The sequence below is a fragment of the Oncorhynchus nerka genome, linkage group LG24 (assembly GCF_034236695.1).
Source record: "Oncorhynchus nerka isolate Pitt River linkage group LG24, Oner_Uvic_2.0, whole genome shotgun sequence".
Classification (NCBI taxonomy): Eukaryota; Metazoa; Chordata; class Actinopteri; order Salmoniformes; family Salmonidae; genus Oncorhynchus; species Oncorhynchus nerka.
The window spans coordinates 1,937,190-1,963,818 of NC_088419.1; the positions used below are offsets into that span (position 1 = coordinate 1,937,190).

Sequence of the window (26,629 nt, forward strand, 5' to 3'; positions counted from 1 at the left end):
ATCCAATAGGGACTTAGCTTGTTGTTACCTGCTAGAGGACAGATCCAATAGGGACTTAGCTTGTTGTTACCTGCTAGAGGACAGATCCAATAGGGACTTAGCTTGTTGTTACCTGCTAGAGGACAGATCCAATAGGGAGTTAGCCTTGGAGATCCCAGCGGATGGAGAGAATGCCATTGGAGAGGAGAAGCAGGACATAGGGAGTGCTGGAGGGAGGGAGAGAGAGAGTTATCCATCGAAAACGTGGGTAAAACCACTTATTTTTGGCTCTATAACAAAGAACAAACAAAACAAATAAAAATTAGATTTGATTTAGAATATATATTTTTTAAAGCATGCAGTGATGATGAAATATAAAGACCACTAATTCTAATTGGCTCTTTATCAGCTCTGGCATCTTGAAACCGAGGACAGATCACCCGAATCCACAGATGTGGTGACAAATTTGACCCCAATAACTACCGTGGGATATGTGTCAAAAGCAACTTTTGGAAAATCCTCTGCATTGTCATTAACAGCAGACTAGTTCATTTCCTCAGTGAAAACATGGTACCGACCAGATTACCTTACGACAGATCACGTATTCACCCTGCACACCCTAATTGACCCTAATTGACCCTAATTGACCCTAATTGACAAACAAACAAACAAACAAACAAACAAAGGCAAAGTCTCCTCATGCTTTGTTGATAAAAAAAAATGTGTGACTCAATTTGGCATGAGGTTCTACTAAACAAATTGATTGAAAGTGGTGTTGTGGGAAAAATATTAAGGGCTCCCGAGCAGTCTAAGGCACTGCATCTGAATCACATCCGGCCGTGATTGGGAGTCCCATAGGTCAGCCCACAATTGGCCCAGTGTCGTCTGGGGCAGGCCGTCATTGTAAAGATTTGTTCTTAATGAACTCACTTGTTAAATAAAGGTTACACACACACAAATAGTGTTATTTGACGTGTATCTTTTTTGACACGCGAACACCATTCATTGTCATGAAGCTAATAGCAGTGACGCTATTAATGTGTGGTAGGGCAACATCTGAAAAATAGAGCACTTGGTAGTGTGTACCGGTGCTCGACCAGTCGGCGAAAGCCAACATCCCCCACGACAGTGAACGGTTGATTATCAATGGCAATGAATTCCATTATCTTGGCTTTAATGGATTTCACCTTTTGAGTTGTCTCGCTGAAATGTTGTTAGTCTTTCAAATGACTGCTGGACTTGTTGACATCCACACAGCAGACATTGTGGGCGAGGTTAGGAATGCTGTGTCGCTGTGTCGCGCCACATTTTATATGGAGTCGTTAGGTCATGTGTGTGTGTCTGTTGTGGTGTGGTGTGTGTGGAGGTAGAGAGACTGATATTATCCCACTGTCCCACGTTATATAGGCACGGCAGCTTTAACATCGGTTTTGCACATCGCCGTTAAACTAGACAGATACCGGTCCGATTCCGATATGTTCACCGATATATTGTGCATCCCTAATTAAGAACTATATATTTTTTCATTACAAATTGCTTCGAGAAAAACAGCCTTCTAAAGTGACATTCTTACAGTGGTTGGTCCTGTAAAAGATGCAGCGTACTGCGGCTCAGCTTGCATGGTCCTGTAAAAGATGCAGCGTACTGCGGCTCAGCTTGCATGGTCCTGTAAAAGATGCAGCGTACTGCGGCTCAGCTTGCATGGTCCTGTAAAAGATGCAGCGTACTGCGGCTCAGCTTGCATGGTCCTGTAAAAGATGCAGCGTACTGCGGCTCAGCTTGCATGGTCCTGTAAAAGATGCAGCGTACTGCGGCTCAGCTTGCATGGTCCTGTAAAAGATGCAGCGTACTGCGGCTCAGCTTGCATGGTCCTGTAAAAGATGCAGCGTACTGCGGCTCAGCTTGCATGGTCCTGTAAAAGATGCAGCGTACTGCGGCTCAGCTTGCATGGTCCTGTAAAAGATGCAGCGTACTGCGGCTCAGCTTGCATGGTCCTGTAAAAGATGCAGCGTACTGCGGCTCAGCTTGCATGGTCCTGTAAAAGATGCAGCGTACTGCGGCTCAGCTTGCATGGTCCTGTAAAAGATGCAGCGTACTGCGGCTCAGCTTGCATGGTCCTGTAAAAGATGCAGCGTACTGCGGCTCAGCTTGCATGGTCCTGTAAAAGATGCAGCGTACTGCGGCTCAGCTTGCATGGTCCTGTAAAAGATGCAGCGTACTGCGGCTCAGCTTTCATGGTCCTGTAAAAGATGCAGCGTACTGCGGCTCAGCTTGCATGGTCCTGTAAAAGATGCAGCGGTACTGCGGCTCAGCTTGCATGGTGCAGCAGAAATATATGGCACGTATTTACTGTAAGTGTGAACCACTGGTTTGACCACCAGAGGGCATTTTTGAGAAGAATTTGATAGTCTTCAATAGTGGCTGTACTAGAGAATGCAGGCACGTGTGAGACCGGGGTTCCTCGACGGGGAGGAAGGTGTAGGCTGTCCTTGCAAATAAGAATTTGTTCTGAACTGATTCCATGTGTGTTGTTTCATAGTTGTGATATCTTCGCTATTATTCTACAATGTAGTATTATAGTAAAAATAAAGAAAAACCCTGGAATGTGTAGGTGTGTCCAAACTTTTGATTGGTACTTATTTAATTTGATTAATATTATGGTGTTTCTATATCCCCCCCAAAAAAAAGAGCCTCTGCGGTTTCCGTTAGAATTGAACGGAAAATATGGCGCTGTACATCGTGATGGTCGGAAGTACAGTACTGGCTATTTAAAGAATCCCTAAACTTCAATTCAACTTTCAATAAATAAAACTACAGGTCTGATTACATCCTAACAGCCCGTATATATATATATATATATATATATATATATATATATATATAAACATTACAGGCCTCTCTCATCTTTTTAAGTGGGAGAACTTGCACAATAGGTGGCTGACTAAATACTTTTTTGCCCCACTGTATATACAAAACCTACCATCAGTAACACTACGCCGCCAGGGACTCAAATCCTGCAGTGCCAGATGTGTCCCCCTGCTTAACCCAGTACATGTCCAGGCCCGTCTGAAGTTTGCTAGAGAGCATTTGGATGATCCAGAAGAAGATTGGGAGAATGTCATATGGTCAGATGAAACCCCTCTCTACTATACTGGACCATACATAACCCCTCTCTACTACACTGGACCATACATAACCCCTCTCTACTATACTGGACCATATATAACCCCTCTCTACTATACTGGACTGTATAACATCATACATAACCCCTCTCTACTATACTGGACCATACATAACCCCTCTCTACTATACTGGACCATACATAACCCCTCTCTACTATACTGGACCATACATAACCCCTCTCTACTATACTGGACCATACATAACCTCTCTCTACTATACTGGACCATACATAACCCCTCTACTATACTGGACCATACATAACCCCTTCCTACTATACTGGACCATACATAACCCCTCTCTACTATACTGAACCATACATTACCCCTCTCTACTATACTGAACCATACATTACCCCTCTCTACTATACTGGACTGTATAACACCATACATAACCCCTCTTTACTATACTGAACCATACATAACCCCTCTCTACTATACTGGACCATATATAACCCCTCTCTACTATACTGGACCATATATAACCCCTCTCCACTATACTGGACCATACATAACCCCTCTCCACTATACTGAACCATACATAACCCCTCTCTACTATACCCCTCTCTACTATACTGGACCATACATTACCCCTCTCTACTATACTGGACTGTATAACACCATACAGAACCCCTCCCTACTATACTGGACCATACATAACCCCTCTCTACTATACTGGACTGTATTACACCATACATAACCCCTCTCTACTATACTGAACCATACATAACCCCTCTCTACTATACTGGACCATACATAACCCCTCTCTACTATACTGGACTGTATAACACCATACATAACCCCTCTCTACTATACTGAACCATACATAACCCCTCTACTATACTGGACCATACATAACCCCTCTCTACTATACTGGACTGTATAACACCATACATAACCCCTCTCTACTATACTGCACTGTATAACACCATACATAACCCCTCTCTACTATACTGGACCATACATAACCCCTCTCCACTATACTGGACCATACATAACCCCTCTCTACTATATTGGACCATACATAACCCCTCTCTACTATACTGGACCATACATAACCCCTCTCTACTATACTGGACCATACATAACCCCTCTACTATACTGGACCATACATAACCCCTCTCTACTATACTGGACCATACATAACCCCTCTACTATACTGGACCATACATAACCCCTCTACTATACTGGACTGTATAACACCATACAGAACCCCTCCCTACTATACTGGACCATACATAACCCCTCTCTACTATACTGGACTGTATTACACCATACATAACCCCTCTCTACTATACTGAACCATACATAACCCCTCTACTATACTGGACCATACATAACCCCTCTCTACTATACTGGACCATACATAACCCCTCTACTATACTGGACCATACATAACCCCTCTCTACTATACTGGACCATACATAACCCCTCTCTACTATACTGGACCATACATAACCCCTCTCTACTATACTGGACCATACATAACCCCTCTACTATACTGGACCATACATAACCCCTTCCTACTATACTGGACCATACATAACCCCTCTCTACTATACTGAACCATACATTACCCCTCTCTACTATACTGGACCATACATTACCCCTCTCTACTATACTGGACTGTATAACACCATACAGAACCCTCCCTACTATACTGGACCATACATAACCCCTCTCTACTATACTGGACTGTATTACACCATACTGGACCATAACCCTCTCTACTATACTGAACCATACATAACCCCTCTCTACTATACTGGACCATACATAACCCCTCTCTACTATACTCTCTACTATACTGGACTGTATAACACCATACAGAACCCCTCTCTACTATACTGAACCATACATAACCCCTCTACTATACTGGACCATACATAACCCCTCTCTACTATACTGGACCATATAACCCCTCTCTACCCATACATAACCCCTCTCTCTACTATACTGGACCATACATAACCCCTCTCTACTATACTGGACCATACATAACCCCTCTCTACTATACTGGACCATACATAACCCCTCTCTACTATACTGGATAACACCATACATAACCCCTCTCTACTATACTGGACCATACATAACCCCTCTACTATACTGGACCATACATAACCCCTCCTACTATATTGGACCATACATAACCCCTCTTTACTATACTGGACCATACATAACCCCTCTCTACTATACTGGACCATACATAACCCCTCTACTATACTGGACCATACATAACCCCTCTCTACTATACTGGACCATACATAACCCCTCTACTATACTGGACCATACATAACCCCTCTACTATACTGGACTGTATAACACCATACAGAACCCCTCCCTACTATACTGGACCATACATAACCCCTCTCTACTACACTGGACCATACATAACCCCTCTCTACTATACTGGACTGTATTACACCATACATAACCCCTCTCTACTATACTGAACCATACATAACCCCTCTACTATACTGGACCATACATAACCCCTCTCTACTATACTGGACCATATATAACCCCTCCCTACTATACTGGACCATACATAACCCCCCTCTACTATACTGGACCATACATAACCCCTCTACTATACTGGACCATACATAACCCCTCTACTATACTGGACCATACATAACCCCTCTACTATACTGGACCATACATAACCCCTCTACTATAGTGGACCATACATAACCCCTCTCTACTATACTGGACCATACATAACCCCTCTACTATACTGGACCATACATAACCCCTCTACTATACTGGACCATACATAACCCCTCTACTATACTGGACCATACATAACCCCTCTACTATACTGGACCATACATAACCCCTCTACTATACTGGACCATACATAACCCCTCTACTATACTGGACCATACATAACCCCTCTACTATACTGGACCATACATAACCCCTCTACTATACTGGACCATACATAACCCCTCTACTATACTGGACCATACATAACCCCTCTCTACTATACTGGACCATACATAACCCCTCTCTACTATACTGAACCATACATAACCCCTCCCTACTATAGTGGACCTTACATAACCCCTCCCTACTATACTGGACCATACATAACCCCTCTACTATACTGGACCATACATAACCCCTCTACTATACTGGACCATACATAACCCCTCTACTATACTGGACCATACATAACCCCTCTCTACTATACTGGACCATACATAACCCCTCTCTACTATACTGGACCATACATAACCCCTCTCTACTATACTGGACCATACATAACCCCTCTAATATACTGGACCATACATAACCCCTCTCTACTATACTGGACCATACATAACCCCTCTACTATACTGGACCATACATAACCCCTCTACTATACTGGACCATACATAACCCCTCTACTATACTGGACCATACATAACCCCTCTACTATACTGGACCATACATAACCCCTCTACTATACTGGACCATACATAACCCCTCTACTATACTGGACCATACATAACCCCTCTACTATACTGGACCATACATAACCCCTCTACTATACTGGACCATACATAACCCCTCTCTACTATACTGGACCATACATAACCCCTCTCTACTATACTGGACCATACATAACCCCTCTCTACTATACTGGACCATACATAACCCCTCTACTATACTGGACCATACATAACCCCTTCCTACTATACTGGACCATACATAACCCCTCTCTACTATACTGAACCATACATTACCCCTCTCTACTATACTGAACCATACATTACCCCTCTCTACTATACTGGACTGTATAACACCATACATAACCCCTCTCTACTATACTGAACCATACATAACCCCTCTCTACTATACTGGACCATATATAACCCCTCTCTACTATACTGGACCATATATAACCCCTCTCCACTATACTGGACCATACATAACCCCTCTCCACTATACTGAACCATACATTACCCCTCTCTACTATACTGAACCATACATTACCCCTCTCTACTATACTGGACTGTATAACACCATACATAACCCCTCTCTACTATACTGAACCATACATAACCCCTCTCTACTATACTGGACCATATATAACCCCTCTCTACTATACTGGACCATATATAACCCCTCTCCACTATACTGGACCATACATAACCCCTCTCCACTATACTGAACCATACATAACCCCTCTCTACTATACTGGACTGTATAACACCATACAGAACCCCTCCCTACTATACTGGACCATACATAACCCCTCTCTACTATACTGGACTGTATTACACCATACATAACCCCTCTCTACTATACTGAACCATACATAACCCCTCTCTACTATACTGGACCATACATAACCCCTCTCTACTATACTGGACTGTATAACACCATACATAACCCCTCTCTACTATACTGAACCATACATAACCCCTCTACTATACTGGACCATACATAACCCCTCTCTACTATACTGGACTGTATAACACCATACATAACCCCTCTCTACTATACTGCACTGTATAACACCATACATAACCCCTCTCTACTATACTGGACCATACATAACCCCTCTCCACTATACTGGACCATACATAACCCCTCTCTACTATATTGGACCATACATAACCCCTCTCTACTATACTGGACCATACATAACCCCTCTCTACTATACTGGACCATACATAACCCCTCTACTATACTGGACCATACATAACCCCTCCCTACTATACTGGACCATACATAACCCCTCTTTACTATACTGGACCATACATAACCCCTCTCTACTATACTGGACCATACATAACCCCTCTACTATACTGGACCATACATAACCCCTCTCTACTATACTGGACCATACATAACCCCTCTACTATACTGGACCATACATAACCCCTCTACTATACTGGACTGTATAACACCATACAGAACCCCTCCCTACTATACTGGACCATACATAACCCCTCTCTACTATACTGGACTGTATTACACCATACATAACCCCTCTCTAATATACTGAACCATACATAACCCCTCTACTATACTGGACCATACATAACCCCTCTCTACTATACTGGACCATATATAACCCCTCCCTACTATACTGGACCATACATAACCCCCCTCTACTATACTGGACCATACATAACCCCTCTACTATACTGGACCATACATAACCCCTCTACTATACTGGACCATACATAACCCCTCTACTATACTGGACCATACATAACCCCTCTACTATACTGGACCATACATAACCCCTCTCTACTATACTGGACCATACATAACCCCTCTACTATACTGGACCATACATAACCCCTCTACTATACTGGACCATACATAACCCCTCTACTATACTGGACCATACATAACCCCTCTACTATACTGGACCATACATAACCCCTCTACTATACTGGACCATACATAACCCCTCTACTATACTGGACCATACATAACCCCTCTACTATACTGAACCATACATAACCCCTCTACTATACTGGACCATACATAACCCCTCTACTATACTGGACCATACATAACCCCTCTACTATACTGGACCATACATAACCCCTCTCTACTATACTGGACCATACATAACCCCTCTACTATACTGAACCATACATAACCCCTCCCTACTATAGTGGACCTTACATAACCCCTCCCTACTATACTGGACCATACATAACCCCTCTACTATACTGGACCATACATAACCCCTCTACTATACTGGACCATACATAACCCCTCTCTACTATACTGGACCATACATAACCCCTCTCTACTATACTGGACCATACATAACCCCTCTCTACTATACTGGACCATACATAACCCCTCTACTATACTGGACCATACATAACCCCTCTCTACTATACTGGACCATACATAACCCCTCTACTATACTGGACCATACATAACCCCTCCCTACTATACTGGACTGTATAACACCATACATAACCCCTCTACTATACTGGACCATACATAACCCCTCTACTATACTGGACCATACATAACCCCTCTCTACTATACTGGACTGTATAACACCATACATAACCCCTCTACTATACTGGACCATACATAACCCCTCTCTACTATACTGGACCATACATTACCCCTCTCTACTATACTGGACCATACATTACCCCTCTACTATACTGGACCATACATAACCCCTCTCTACTATACTGGACCATACATAACCCCTCTCTACTATACTGGACTGTATAACACCATACATAACCCCTCTACTATACTGGACCATACATAACCCCTCTACTATACTGGACCATACATAACCCCTCTCTACTATACTGGACCATACATAACCCCTCTCTACTATACTGGACCATACATAACCCCTCTCTACTATACTGGACTGTATAACACCATACATAACCCCTCTACTATACTGGACCATACATAACCCCTCTACTATACTGGACCATACATAACCCCTCTCTACTATACTGGACCATACATAACCCCTCTACTATACTGGACCATACATAACCCCTCTCCACTATACTGGACCATACATAACCCCTCTCTACTATACTGGACCATACATAACCCCTCTCTACTATACTGGACCATACATAACCCCTTCCTACTATACTGGACCATACATAACCCCTCCCTACTATACTGGACTGTATAACACCATACATAACCCCTCTACTATACTGGACCATACATAACCCCTCCCTACTATACTGGACTGTATAACACCATACATAACCCCTCTACTATACTGGACCATACATAACCCCTCCCTACTATACTGGACTATATAACACCATACATAACCCCTCTCTACTATACTGGACCATACATAACCCCTCCCTACTATACTGGACTGTATAACACCATACATAACCCCTCTCTACTATACTGGACCATACATAACCCCTCCCTACTATACTGGACTGTATAACACCATACATAACCCCTCTACTATACTGGACCATACATAACCCCTCTACTATACTGGACCATACATAACCCCTCTACTATACTGGACCATACATAACCCCTCTACTATACTGGACCATACATAACCCCTCTACTATACTGGACCATACATAACCCCCCTCTACTATACTGGACCATACATAACCCCTCTCTACTATACTGGACTGTATAACACCATACATAACCCCCCTCTACTATACTGGACCATACATAACCCCTCTACTATACTGGACCATACATAACCCCTCTACTATACTGGACCATACATAACCCCTCTTTACTATACTGGACCATACATAACCCCTCTACTATACTGGACCATACATAACCCCCCTCTACTATACTGGACCATACATAACCCCTCTCTACTATACTGGACTGTATAACACCATACATAACCCCCCTCTACTATACTGGACCATACATAACCCCTCTACTATACTGGACCATACATAACCCCTCTACTATACTGGACCATACATAACCCCTCTACTATACTGGACCATACATAACCCCTCTTTACTATACTGGACCATACATAACCCCTCTACTATACTGGACCATACATAACCCCTCCCTACTATACTGGACTGTATAACACCATACATAACCCCTCTACTATACTGGACCATACATAACCCCTCCCTACTATACTGGACTGTATAACACCATACATAACCCCTCTCTACTATACTGGACCATACATAACCCTCCCTACTATACTGGACCATGTATATACTGGACCATACATAACCCCTCTCTACTATACTGGACCATACATAACCCCTCTACTATACTGGACCATACATAACCCCTCTCTACTATACTGGACCATACATAACCCCTCTACTATACTGGACCATACATAACCCCTCCCTACTATACTGGACCATACATAACCCCTCTACTATACTGGACCATACATAACCCCTCTACTATACTGGACCATACATAACCCCTCTACTATACTGGACCATACATAACCCCTCTACTATACTGGACCATACATAACCCCTCTACTATACTGGACCATACATAACCCCTCTACTATACTGGACCATACATAACCCCTCTCTACTATACTGGACCATACATAACCCCTCTACTATACTGGACCATACATAACCCCTCTACTATACTGGACCATACATAACCCCTCTTTACTATACTGGACCATACATAACCCCTCTACTATACTGGACCATACATAACCCCTCTACTATACTGGACCATACATAACCCCTCTCTACTATACTGGACCATACATAACCCCTCTCTACTATACTGGACCATACATAACCCCTCTCTACTATACTGGACCATACATAACCCCTCTACTATACTGGACCATACATAACCCCTCTACTATACTGGACCATACATAACCCCTCTACTATACTGGACCATACATAACCCCTCTACTATACTGGACCATACATAACCCCTCTCTACTATACTGGACCATACATAACCCTCTACTATACTGGACCATACATAACCCCTCTACTATACTGGACCATACATAACCCCTCTACTATACTGGACCATACATAACCCCTCTACTATACTGGACCATACATAACCCCTCTCTACTATACTGGACCATACATAACCCCTCTACTATACTGGACCATACATAACCCCTCTACTATACTGGACCATACATAACCCCTCTACTATACTGGACCATACATAACCCCTCTACTATACTGGACCATACATAACCCCTCTACTATACTGGACCATACATAACCCCTCTACTATACTGGACCATACATAACCCCTCTACTATACTGGACCATACATAACCCCTCTACTATACTGGACCATACATAACCCCTCTACTATACTGGACCATACATAACCCCTCTACTATACTGGACCATACATAACCCCTCTACTATACTGGACCATACATAACCCCTCTACTATACTGGACCATACATAACCCCTCTCTACTATACTGGACCATACATAACCCCTCTACTATACTGGACCATACATAACCCCTCTCTACTATACTGGACCATACATAACCCCTCTACTATACTGGACCATACATAACCCCTCTCTACTATACTGGACCATACATAACCCCTCTCTACTATACTGGACCATACATAACCCCTCTCTACTATACTGGACCATACATAACCCCTCCCTACTATACTGGACCATACATAACCCCTCTCTACTATACTGGACCATACATAACCCCTCTCTACTATACTGGACCATACATAACCCCTCTCTACTATACTGGACCATACATAACCCCTCTCTACTATACTGGACCATACATAACCCCTCTCTACTATACTGGACCATACATAACCCCTTCCTATTTCACTGTATGATACAATGAATAACTTGTTGCCGAGTCCCAGATCTAGAAAACTATATGTTTACCACTATGTCCTTTGCCAAATGCCAAACCCTTATCCCCTTCCCCTTTTTAAAATGGTACATTTCAAAGCCCTGTGTAGGTAAGTATTATCTTGCACTATATTTACCTGGAGTGGTGCTAAATGGAGATGTGTTGAGGAGGCTGGAGTTGCCATTGGCCAGGGGCATCGTCATGGGAACCAGGGAGGGCACAGAGGTCAGGGTGGGGTTAAGGGGCATCGGGGTCAGGACGGGCATGCCGACGAACAGATTTGGCATCGAGCCCATACCTGTGGAGGTAGAGAGAATGATATCATCCCACATATTCTCAAAACATCTCAGAGTAGGAGTGGTGATCGAGGATCAGTTTTACATCTTAATGAATAAGAGAGATGACCTGATCCTAGATCACCACTCCTGAGACTATGACCTGATCCTAGATCACCACTCCTACTGAGACTATGACCTGATCCTAGATCACCACTCCTGAGACTATGACCTGATCCTAGATCACCACTCCTACTGAGACTATGACCTGATCCTAGATCACCACTCCTGAGACTATGACCTGATCCTAGATCACCACTCCTGAGACTATGACCTGATCCTAGATCACCACTCCTTCTGAGACTCTTTATGACCTGATCCTAGATCACCACTCCTGAGACTATGACCTGATCCTAGATCACCACTCCTACTGAGACTATGACCTGATCCTAGATCACCACTCCTGAGACTATGACCTGATCCTAGATCACCACTCCTGAGACTATGACCTGATCCTAGATCACCACTCCTTCTGAGACTATGACCTGATCCTAGATCACCACTCCTGAGACTATGACCTGATCCTAGATCACCACTCCTGAGACTATGACCTGATCCTAGATCACCACTCCTTCTGAGACTCTTTATGACCTGATCCTAGATCACCACTCCTTCTGAGACTCTTTATGACCTGATCCTAGATCACCACTCCTACTGAGACTATGACCTGATCCTAGATCACCACTCCTACTGAGACTCTTTATGACCTGATCCTAGATCACCACTCCTACTGAGACTATGACCTGATCCTAGATCACCACTCCTACTGAGACTATGACCTGATCCTAGATCACCACTCCTACTGAGACTATGACCTGATCCTAGATCACCACTCCTTCTGAGACTCTTTATGACCTGATCCTAGATCACCACTCCTTCTGAGACTCTTTATGAGCTGATCCTAGATCACCACTCCTACTGAGACTATGACCTGATCCTAGATCACCACTCCTACTGAGACTCTTTATGACCTGATCCTAGATCACCACTCCTACTGAGACTATGACCTGATCCTAGATCACCACTCCTTCTGAGACTCTTTATGACCTGATCCTAGATCACCACTCCTTCTGAGACTCTTTATGAGCTGATCCTAGATCACCACTCCTACTGAGACTATGACCTGATCCTAGATCACCACTCCTACTGAGACTCTTTATGACCTGATCCTAGATCACCACTCCTACTGAGACTATGACCTGATCCTAGATCACCACTCCTACTGAGACTATGACCTGATCCTAGATCACCACTCCTACTGAGACTATGACCTGATCCTAGATCACCACTCCTACAGAGATTATGACCTGATCCTAGATCACCACTCCTACTGAGACTCTTTATGACCTGATCCTAGATCACCACTCCTTCTGAGACTCTTTATGACCTGATCCTAGATCACCACTCCTACTGAGACTATGACCTGATCCTAGATCACCACTCCTACTGAGACTCTTTATGACCTGATCCTAGATCACCACTCCTACTGAGACTATGACCTGATCCTAGATCACCACTCCTACTGAGACTCTTTATGACCTGATCCTAGATCACCACTCCTACTGAGACTCTTTATGACCTGATCCTAGATACTGAGACTATGACCTGATCCTAGATCACCACTCCTACTGAGACTCTATGACCTGATCCTAGATCACCACTCCTACTGAGACTCTGTATGACCTGATCCTAGATCACCACTCCTACTGAGACTCTTTATGACCTGATCCTAGATCACCACTCCTACTGAGACTCTGACCTGATCCTAGATCACCACTCCTACTGAGACTCTTTATGACCTGATCCTAGATCACCACTCCTACTGAGACTCTGACCTGATCCTAGATCACCACTCCTACTGAGACTCTTTATGACCTGATCCTAGATCACCACTCCTACTGAGACTATGACCTGATCCTAGATCACCACTCCTACTGAGACTCTTTATGACCTGATCCTAGATCACCACTCCTACTGAGACTATGACCTGATCCTAGATCACCACTCCTACTGAGACTCTTTATGACCTGATCCTAGATCACCACTCCTACTGAGACTCTTTATGACCTGATCCTAGATCACCACTCCTACTGAGACTCTTAATGACCTGATCCTAGATCACCACTCCTACTGAGACTATGACCTGATCCTAGATCACCACTCCTACTGAGACTCTTTATGAACTGATCCTAGATCACCACTCCTACTGAGACTCTGACCTGATCCTAGATCACCACTCCTACTGAGACTCTTTATGACCTGATCCTAGATCACCACTCCTACTGAGACTCTTTATGACCTGATCCTAGATACTGAGACTATGACCTGATCCTAGATCACCACTCCTACTGAGACTCTTTATGACCTGATCCTAGAACACCACTCCTACTGAGACTATGACCTGATCCTAGATCACCACTCCTACTGAGACTATGACCTGATCCTAGATCACCACTCCTACTGAGACTCTTTATGACCTGATCCTAGATCAATACTCCTACTGAGACTCTTTATGACCTGATCCTAGATCACCACTCCTACTGAGACTATGACCTGATCCTAGATCACCACTCCTACTGAGACTCTTTATGACCTGATCCTAGATCACCACTCCTACTGAGACTCTTTATGACCTGATCCTAGATCACCACTCCTACTGAGACTATGACCTGATCCTAGATCACCACTCCTACTGAGACTCTTTATGACCTGATCCTAGATCACCACTCCTTCTCTGAGACTCTTTATGAATACGGGCCCTGACCACTGAGGTCACCATCCGTCTGGCCCTACCGAAGCATGCTGAAGACTTCATTATGGAGGTGGGCATGGCAGTGGGTGGCTGCTTCATGCTGATTGGTAGAGAGGGGGGAAGGCCCCGCCCCTGCAGCCTCAGTTTAATCAGCTTCATGGCAATAGAGAACTCTAGTTGGTCCATCCTCCCATCACTACCCATATCAGCTAGCGACCTGGGGGGAGATGAGGGGAGGAGAGAAAGAAGAGAGAGAGAGGAGGTGAGAGAGAGTAGGGGGGAGATAGAGGGCAAGAGGGGGACGTTATGAAGCCTAGATAAACACTGATTTAGTATAGATCCACTCTAACGACAGGACACACAGCACCACTCTAATAACAGGACACACAGCACCGCTCTAATGACAGGACACACAGCACCGCTCTAATGACAGGACACACAGCACCACTCTAACGACAGGACACACAGCACCACTCTAATGGCAGGACACACAGCACCACTCTAATGACAGCACCACTCTAACGACAGGACACACAGCACCACTCTAATGACAGGACACACAGCACCACTCTAATGACAGGACACACGGCACCACTCTAACAACAGGACACACAGCACCACTCTAATGACAGGACACACGGCACCACTCTAACAACAGGACACACAGCACCACTCTAATGACAGGACACACGGCACCACTCTAACAACAGGACACACAGCACCACTCTAACGACAGGACACACGGCACCACTCTAACGACAGGACACACAGCACCACTCTAATGACAGGACACACAGCACCACTCTAAAGACAGGACACACAGCACCACTCTAACGACAGGACACACAGCACCACTCTAAAGACATGACACACAGCACCACTCTAATGACAGCACCACTCTAACAACAGGACACACAGCACCACTCTAAAGACAGGACACACAGCACCACTCTAATGACAGGACACACAGCACCGCTCTAATGACAAGACACACAGCACCACTCTAATGACAGGACACACAGCACCACTCTAACAACAGGACACACAGCACCACTCTAACGACAGGACACACAGCACCACTCTAATGACAGGACACACAGCACCGCTCTAATGACAGGACACACAGCACCACTCTAATGACAGGACACACAGCACCACTCTAATGACAGCACCACTCTAACAACAGGACACACAGCACCACTCTAATGACAGGACACACAGCACCACTCTAATGACAGCACCACTCTAACGACAGGACACACAGCACCACTCTAATGACAGGACAAACAGCACCACTCTAATGACAGGACAAACAGCACCACTCTAATGACAGGACAAACAGCACCACTCTAATGACAGCACCGCTTTAACAACAGGACACACAGCACCACTCTAATGACAGGACACACAGCACCACTAATGACAGGACACACAGCACCACTCTAATGACAGGACACACAGCACCACTAATGACAGGACCACTCTAATGACAGGACACACAGCACCACTCTAATGACAGGACACACAGCACCACTCTAATGACAGGACACACAGCACCACTAATGACAGGACACATGGGGGGTCTCCACCTAGGGGGGACAGGATGTGTTTCCACCTAGGGGGCCGGGTGTGTCTCCACCTAAGGGGGCCGGGGTGTATTTCCACCTAGGGGTGGGACAGGGTGTGTTTCCACCCAGGGGGCAGGGGTGTATTTCCACCTAGGGGGAACAGGGTGTGTTCCCACCTAAGGGGGGGACAGGGTGTGTTTCCACCTAGGGGGGACAGGGTGTGTTTCCACCTAAGGGGGGGACAGGGTGTGTTTCCACCTAAGGGGGGACAGGGTGTGTTTCCACCTAAGGGGGGACAGGGTGTGTTTCCACCTAAGGGGGGACAGGGTGTGTTTCCACCTAAGGGGGGGGACAGGGTGTGTTTCCACCCAGGGGGCCGGGTGTATTTCCACCTAGGGGGGCAGGGTGTGTTTCCACCTAAGGGGGGCCAGGGTGTGTTTCCACCTAAGGGGGGACAGGGTGTGTTTCCACCTAAGGGGGACAGGGTGTGTTTCCACCTAAGGGGGACAGGGTGTGTTTCCACCCAGGGGGCCGGGGTGTATTTCCACCTAGGGGAGGCAGGGTGTGTTTCCACCTAAGGGGGAACAGGGTGTGTTTCCACCTAGGGGGGAACAGGGTGTGTTTCCATCTAGGGGGGACAGGGTGTGTTTCCACCTAAGGGTGGGAACAGGGTGTGTTTCCACCTAGGGGGACAGGGTGTGTTTCCACCTAGGGGGGCCAGGGTGTGTTTCCACCTAAGGGGGAACAGGGTGTGTTTCCACCTAGGGGGCCAGGGTGTGTTTCCACCTAGGGGGGACAGGGTGTGTTTCCACCTAAGGGTGGGAACAGGGTGTGTTTCCACCTAGGGGGGGACAGGGTGTGCTTCCACCTAAGGGGGGACAGGGTGTGTTTCCACCTAAGGGGGGACAGGGTGTGTTTCCACCCAGGGGGGCCGGGTGTATTTCCACCTAGGGGAGGCAGGGTGTGTTTCCACCTAAGGGGGGACAGGGTGTGTTTCCACCCAGAGGGGGCCGGGGTGTATTTCCACCTAGGGGGGACAGGGTGTGTTTCCACCTAAGGGGGGACAGGGTGTGTTTCCACCTAAGGGGGAACAGGGTGTGTTTCCACCTAGGGGGGACAGGGTGTGTTTCCATCTAGGGGGGGACAGGGTGTGTTTCCACCTAAGGGTGGGAACAGGGTGTGTTTCCACCTAGGGGGGGACAGGGTGTGTTTCCACCTAGGGGGGCAGGGTGTGTTTCCACCTAAGGGGGAACAGGGTGTGTTTCCACCTAGGGGGCCAGGGTGTGTTTCCACCTAGGGGGGGACAGGGTGTGTTTCCACCTAAGGGTGGGAACAGGGTGTGTTTCCACCTAGGGGGGGACAGGGTGTGCTTCCACCTAAGGGGGACAGGGTGTGTTTCCACCTAAGGGGGGACAGGGTGTGTTTCCACCCAGGGGGCCGGGTGTATTTCCACCTAGGGGAGGCAGGGTGTGTTTCCACCTAAGGGGGGGGACAGGGTGTGTTTCCACCTAAGGGGGGACAGGGTGTGTTTCCACCTAAGGGGGGAACAGGGTGTGTTTCCACCTAGGGGGGACAGGGTGTGTTTCCACCTAGGGGGGACAGGGTGTGTTTCCACCTAAGGGGGAACAGGGTGTGTTTCCACCTAGGGGGGGAACAGGGTGTGTTTCCACCTAGGGGGGACAGGGTGTGTTTCCACCTAGGGGGGACAGGGTGTGTTTCCACCTAGGGGGGTGTTTCCACCCAGGGGGGCCAGGGTGTGTTTCCACCCAGGGGGGGCCGGGGTGTGTGTTTTCTCACCAGATCTCAGCCAGGACTGAAGGAGGAAGACCAGACTGGAGGAAGAACTGACTCGCCTGTTCACCTACACAACACAACACACACCTGTTAGACACACACACACGCCTGTAAGACACACACACGCACACACACCTGTTAGACACACACACACACACACACACACACCTGTTAGGTACACACACACACCTGTTAGATACACACACACATACACACACACACACACACACACACACACACACACACACACACACACACACACACCTGTTAGATACACACACACACACACCTGTTAGATAGACACGCACACACACCTGTTAGATACACACACACACATTCACACAAACCTGTTAGATACAAATACACACACACACACACACACACACACACGTGTTAGATACACCTGTTAGATACACACTCACACACACCTGTTAGATACATATACGCACACACACACCTGTTAGACACACACCGGTTAGATACACACCTGTTATACACACACACACACATCTGTTAGACACACACACACACCTGTTATATACACACACACACCTGTTAGATACACACACACCTGTTAGATACACACACACCTGTTAGATACACACACACACACACCTGTTATATACACACACACCTGTTATATACACACACACCTGTTAGATACACACACACCTGTTAGATACACACACACACACACACACCTGTTATATACACACACACCTGTTAGATACACACACACACACACACACCTGTTAGATACACACACACACCTGTTATATACACACACTTGTTAGATACACACACTCACACACACCTGTTAAATACATATACACATGCTACACACACACTTGTTATACACACACACACACACACTCACACACACCTGTTATACACACACACACACACCTGTTAGATACACATACACACACACCTGTTAGATACACACACACACACCTGTTAGATACAAACACACACACCTGTTAGATACAAACACACACACCTGTTAGATACACACCTGTTATACACACACACACACACACACACACATCTGTTAGATGCACACACACACACCTGTTTTCTACACACACCTGGACCTGTGAGATACACGGTCAAGTCAGGTATGTGATTTGGAGACTCACCCGATATGTATCCCAGGACAGGTGTCAGAGAGTTAAACTGTTTATCATGTTTCAACCTCTCCTCTGGACTGATGTTCCACATGTTGACTGCATCTATAGAGACAGGAGGGAGGGAGAGAGAGGGAGGGGGAGAGAGGAGAGGACGGGGAGACACCTGAAACCCCACCTCTTTAAGGAATACCTAGGATAGGATAAAGTAATCCTTCTCACCCCCCCCCCCCCCTTAAAAGACCTAGATGCACTATTGTAAAGTGGCTGTTCCACTGGATGTCATAAGGTGAAAGCACCAATTTGTAAGTCGCTCTGGATAAGAGCGTCTGCTAAATGACTTAAATGTAAATGTAAAATGTAAATGAGAGAGAGGGACGGGGAGAGAGGGGAGGACGGGGAGAGAGGGGAGGACGGGGAGAGAGAGAGGGACAGGGAGAGAGAGGGACGGGGAGAGAGAGAGGGACGGGGAGAGAGAGGGAGGGGGAGAGAGAGAGAGGGACGGGGAGAGAGGGGAGAACGGGAGAGAGAGGGACAGGGAGAGAGGGGAGGACGGGGAGAGAGGGAGGGACGGGGAGAGAGGGAGGGACGGGAGAGGGACGGGGAGAGAGAGACAGGGAGAGAGGGGAGGACGGGGAGAGAGGGAGGGACGGGGAGAGAGAGAAGGACGGGGAGAGAGGGAGGGACGGGAGAGAGAGAGGGACGGGGAGAGAGAGGGACAGGGAGAGAGAGAGGGACGGGGGAGAGAGAGGGACGGGGAGAGAGGGAGGGACGGGGAGAGAGAGGGACGGGGAGAGAGAGAAAGGACGGGGAGAGAGAGAGGGACGGGGAGAGAGAGGGGGACGGGGAGAGAGAGAGACAGGGAGAGAGGGGAGGACGGGGAGAGAGGGACAGGGAGAGAGGGGAGGACGGGGAAAGAGAGGGACAGGGAGAGAGAGGGGACGGGAGAGAGAGAAGGACGGGGAGAGAGAGGGAGGACGGGGAGAGAGACAGGGAGAGAGGGGGGAGGACGGGGAGAGAGAGAGACAGGGAGAGAGGGGAGGACGGGGAGAGAGAGGGACAGGGAGAGAGGGAGGGACAGGGAGAGAGGGAGGGACGGGGAGAGAGAGAGGGACGGGGAGAGAGAGAGAGACTGGAAGAGAGAGAGGGACGGGTAGAGAGAGAGGGACGGGGAGAGAGGGGAGGACGGGGAGAGAGAGGGACGGGGAGAGAGAGGGGACGGGGAGAGAGAGGGACGGGGAGAGAGAGAGAGACAGGGAGAGAGAGAGACAGGGAGAGAGAGAGAGACAGGAGAGAGAGAGAGACAGGGAGAGAGAGAGACAGGGAGAGAGAGAGGGACAGGGAGAGAGAGGGACAGGGAGAGAGGGGAGGACGGGGAAAGAGAGGACAGGGAGAGAGAGAAGGACGGGGAGAGAGAGAAGGACGGGGAGAGAGAGAAGGACGGGGAGAGAGAAGGACGGGGAGAGAGGGAAGGACGGGGGAGAGAGAGAAGGACGGGGAGGACGGGGAGAGAGAGAGGGACAGGGAGAGAGAGAGGGACAGGGAGAGAGAGGGGGACGGGGAGAGAGAGAGACAGGGAGAGAGGGGAGGACGGGGAGAGAGGACAGGAGAGAGAGGGGGACGGGGAAAGAGAGGGACAGGGAGAGAGAGAAGGACGGGGAGAGAGGGGAGGACGGGAGAGAGAGAGACAGGGAGAGAGGGGAGGACGGGGAGAGAGAGAGACAGGGAGAGAGGGGAGGACGGGGAGAGAGAGGGACAGGGAGAGAGAGGGACGGGGAGAGAGAGAGGGACGGGGAGAGAGAGAGGGACAGGGAGAGAGAGAGGGACGGGAGAGAGAGGGACAGGGAGAGAGGGGAGGACGGGAGAGAGAGAGGGACAGGGAGAGAGGGGAGGACGGGGAGAGAGAGGGACAGGGAGAGAGGGGAGGACGGGGAGAGAGAGGGACAGGGAGAGAGGGGAGGACGGGGAGAGAGAGGGACAGGGAGAGAGGGGAGGGACGGAGAGAGAGAGGGACAGGGGAGAGAGAGAGGACGGGGAGAGAGAGGAGGGACGGGAGAGAGGGGAGGACGGGGAGAGAGAGGGACGGGGAGAGAGAGGGACGGGGAGAGAGGGGAGGAGTGGGGAGAGAGGGGAGGAGGAGAGAGAGAGGGACGGGGAGAGAGAGGGACGGGAGAGAGAGAGACGGGGAGAGAGAGAGAGACGGGGAGAGAGAGAGACAGGGAGAGAGAGAGGGACGGGGAGAGAGAGAGGGTCGGGGAGAGAGAGGGGACGGGGAGAGAGAGGGACAGGGAGAGAGGGAGGACGGGGAAAGAGAGGGACAGGGAGAGAGAGAGGGACGGGGAGAGAGAGAGACAGGGAGAGAAGGGAGGACGGGGAGAGAGAGAGGCAGGGAGAGAGAGAGACAGGGAGAGAGAGAGGGATGGGGAGAGAGGGGAGGACGGGGAGAGAGAGGGACGGGGAGAGAGAGGGACGGGGAGAGAGGGGAGGAGTGGGGAGAGAGAGGGGAGGAGGACGGGGAGAGAGAGGGACGGGGAGAGAGAGGGACGGGGAGAGAGAGAGAGACAGGGAGAGAGAGAGACAGGGAGAGAGAGAGGGACAGGGAGAGAGAGAGGGACGGGAGAGAGAGAGGGACGGGGAGAGAGAGAGGGACGGGGAGAGAGGGACGGGGAGAGAGGGAGGACGGGGAGAGAGAGAGGACGGGGAGAGAGAGGGACGGGGAGAGAGAGAGGGACGGGGAGAGAGGGGAGGAGAGGGAGAGAGAGGGAGGAGAGGGGAGATAGAGGGAAGGGGAGAGAGAGAGGGACGGGGAGAGAGAGAGGGACGGGAGAGAGAGAGGGACGGGGAGAGAGAGAGGACGGGAGAGAGAGGGACGGGAGAGAGAGGGACGGGGAGAGAGAGAGGGACGGGAGAGAGAGGGGACGGGGAGAGAGAGGGACGGGAGAGAGAGGGACGGGAGAGAGAGAGGGAGGGGGGAGAGAGAGGAGGGACGGGGAGAGAGAGGGACGGGAGAGAGAGGGACGGGGGAGAGAGAGGGACGGGGAGAGAGAGGACGGGAGAGAGAGAGGGACGGGGAGAGGGGGACGGGAGAGAGAGAGGGACGGGAGAGAGAGAGGGACAGGGAGAGAGAGGGACAGGGAGAGAGGGGAGGATGGGGAAAGAGAGGGACAGGGAGAGAGAGAGGGACGGGGAGAGAGAGAGACTGGGAGAGAAGGGAGGACGGGGAGAGAGAGAGGCAGGGAGAGAGAGGACAGGGAGAGAGAGAGGGACGGGGAGAGAGAGAGGGACGGGGAGAGAGAGGGGACGGGGAGAGAGAGAGGGACGGGGAGAGAGAGAGGGACAGGGAGAGAGAGGGACGGGGAGAGAGAGGGGGACGGAGAGAGAGAGGGACGGGGAGAGAGAGAGGGACGGGAGAGAGAGAGAGGGGACGGGAGAGAGAGAGGGACGGGAGAGAGAGAGGGACGGGGAGAGAGAGAGGGACGGGGAGAGAGGGAGGGACGGGGAGAGAGGGGAGGATGGGGAGAGAGGGAGGGACGGGGAGAGAGAGTATTGGAGAGTGTATTTATTTTTGAAATATTAGGTAAAGTGATTTTACATTATTGTTGAGGGGATCAGATGGGAGTCAGGTGTGAGTCCCAAATGGCACCCTACTCCCTATAGGCTTAGACCAAAGTAGTGCACCATATTCCCTATAGGCTTAGACCAAAGTAGTCCACCCTATTCCCTATAGGCTTAGACCAAAGTAGTGCACCCTATTCCCTATAGTCTTAGACCAAAGTAGTGCACCCTATTCCCTATAGGCTTAGACCAAAGTAGTGCACCCTATTCCCTATAGGCTTAGACCAAAGTAGTGCACCCTACTCCCTATAGGCTTAGACCAAAGTAGCGCACCCTACTCCCTATAGGCTTAGACCAAAGTAGTGCACCCTACTCCCTATAGGCTTAGACCAAAGTAGTGCACCCTACTCCCTATAGGTTTAGACCAAAGTAGTGCACCCTACTCCCTATAGGCTTAGACAAAAGTAGTGTACCCTACTCCCAATAGGCTTAGACCAAAGTAGTGCACCCTATTCCCTATAGGCTTAGACCAAAGTAGTACACCCTATTCCCTATAGCCGTAGACCAAAGTAGTGCACCCTATTCCCTATAGGCCCTGGACCAAAGTAGTGCACCCTATTCCCTATAGGCCCTGGACCAAAGTAGTGCACCCTATTCCCTATAGGATGACCAAAGTAGTGCACCCTATTCCCTATAGACCCTGGACCAAAGTAGTGCACCCTATTCCCTATAGACCCTGGACCAAAGTAGTGCACCCTATTCCCTATAGGCCCTGGACCAAAGTAGTGCACCCTATTCCCTATAGGTCCTGGACCAAAATAGTGCACCCTATTCCCTATAGGCCCTGGACCAAAATAGTGCACTATATAGCGAATAGGGTCTTGGACCAAAGTATTGCCTTACATGTACATAGGGCATAGGGGGCCATTTGGGAGGCACCCAGGATCAGGCATCTATTTCCAGACTTTACTGTAGAAAACAGAGTGGATGGGAAATAGATCTCTGACTCTGATGGAGATTTCTGCTCCTCCCTACCAGGGTTGTCTACTCCAGTGCCTGGTCCTAGCTGTTTGTGCTGCTGTAACCTACTACTGCTCCTTGTCTGTGGATGGGGAGGCTGTGGAGTGTTGTGAAGTATGGGGAGGCTGTGGACTGTTGAAGGATGGGGAGGCTGTGGACTGTTGTGAAGTATGGGGAGGCTGTGGACTGTTGAAGTACGGGGAGGCTGTGGACTGTTGTGAAGTACGGGGAGGCTGTGGACTGTTGAAGTATGGGGAGGATGTGGACTGTTGTGAAGTATGGGGAGGCTGTGGACTGTTGTGAAGTACGGGGAGGCTGTGGACTGTTGAAGTATGGGGAGGATGTGGACTGTTGAAGTATGGGGAGGATGTGGACTGTTGTGAAGTATGGGGAGGATGTGGACTGTTGAAGTATGGGGAGGATGTGGACTGTTGAAGTATGGGGAGGCTGTGGAGTGTTGTGAAGTATGGGGAGGATGTGGACTGTTGAAGTATGGGGAGGCTGTGGACTGTTGAAGTATGGGGAGGCTGTGGACTGTTGTGAAGTATGGGGAGGCTGTGGACTGTTGAAGTATGGGGAGGATGTGGACTGTTGTGAAGTATGGGGATGCTGTGGACTGTTGAAGTATGGGGAGGCTGTGGACTGTTGAAGTATGGGGAGGCTGTGGACTGTTGAAGTATGGGGAGGCTGTGGACTGTTGTGAAGTATGGTGAGGCTGTGGACTGTTGTGAAGTACGGGGAGGCTGTGGACTGTTGAAGGATGGGGAGGCTGTGGAGTGTTGAAGTATGGGGAGGCTGTGGACTGTTGAAGTATGGGGGGCTGTGGACTGTTGAAGTATGGGGAGGCTGTGGACTGTTGAAGTATGGGGAGGCTGTGGACTGTTGAAGTATGGGGAGGCTGTGGACTGTTGAAGTATGGGGAGGCTGTGGACTGTTGAAGTATGGGGAGGCTGTGGACTGTTGTGAAGTATGGGGAGGCTGTGGACTGTTGTGAAGTATGGGGAGGCTGTGGACTGTTGTGAAGTATGGGGAGGCTGTGGACTGTTGTGAAGTATAGGGAGGCTGTGGACTGTTGAAGTATGGGGAGGATGTGGACTGTTGTGAAGTATGGGGATGCTGTGGACTGTTGAAGTACGGGGAGGCTGTGGACTGTTGAAGTATGGGGAGGCTGTGGACTGTTGAAGTATGGGGAGGCTGTGGACTTTCCACTGGCCTGTACTGAAAACTACCTCTCCCCCAAGGTGCTTCTCTCATGGCTATCATACTGGTAACTCGACCTCTGTTGCGTTGCTGTTTTGATGGGCCCCACCATTTAATCACATTGAGTAAGTCACCACTCTCTCCGTGCTGTTGTTATGCTGGCCAGTTTTGTGAACTTCGTTGTGTTTATTGTGGGTCCTAGTGCTGGCTGGGTTCTAGTCTGTGGTTGGGTTCTGGCTTACTGCCTACAACTGTGTGATTCAATCTAACTAACTAACTATCACATGGTGTGGATTGATTGACTTTTAGCTGATTCCTCACCAACCTATGCATGTAGTTATTCCAAAATGGCATCTACCACTATCTGCCATTCTGTCATTCTGGGGAATCTGGCAGCAACCACCTCCAGAGACTATGACCGTTTCATCCCATGTGGGAGCTGCACCTATCCTACCCCCCCCCCCCCCCCCTCCGCTTGAAGAAAAAAAGGAGCAAGGACGCTTTCAGAGCAGCTACTGAACCTGCCTCCCAGTGGAGGTATGACACACACCGTAAGCCCAGCACAAGGCACTGAAATTACTTTGGGTGATCCCATCCTGTTGACCAACAGTTTCACCCACCTGCTTCCAGAGGTTCCTGCTCCTTCATCCTCTACCCTGTCCTTCCCGGGGGGGGGGGAGTGGACTTCGATGAAGGATATCACAGGATTTCTTCCGTCCGTCCTACATCATCAGCCGCTGCTGTCGTAGTGCATGTGGGATCAAATGCCATCAAAAAAAAGGGTCA

At 48.6% G+C, this 26,629-nt stretch overlaps 1 pseudogene; it reads right to left on the minus strand.

The window, feature by feature from the left end:
- LOC115124658 (intersectin-2-like) overlaps window positions 1–26,557 on the minus strand; it is a 109,466-nt pseudogene extending 82,909 nt beyond the window's left edge.
- Between the last annotated feature and the right edge of the window lie 72 nt (window positions 26,558–26,629).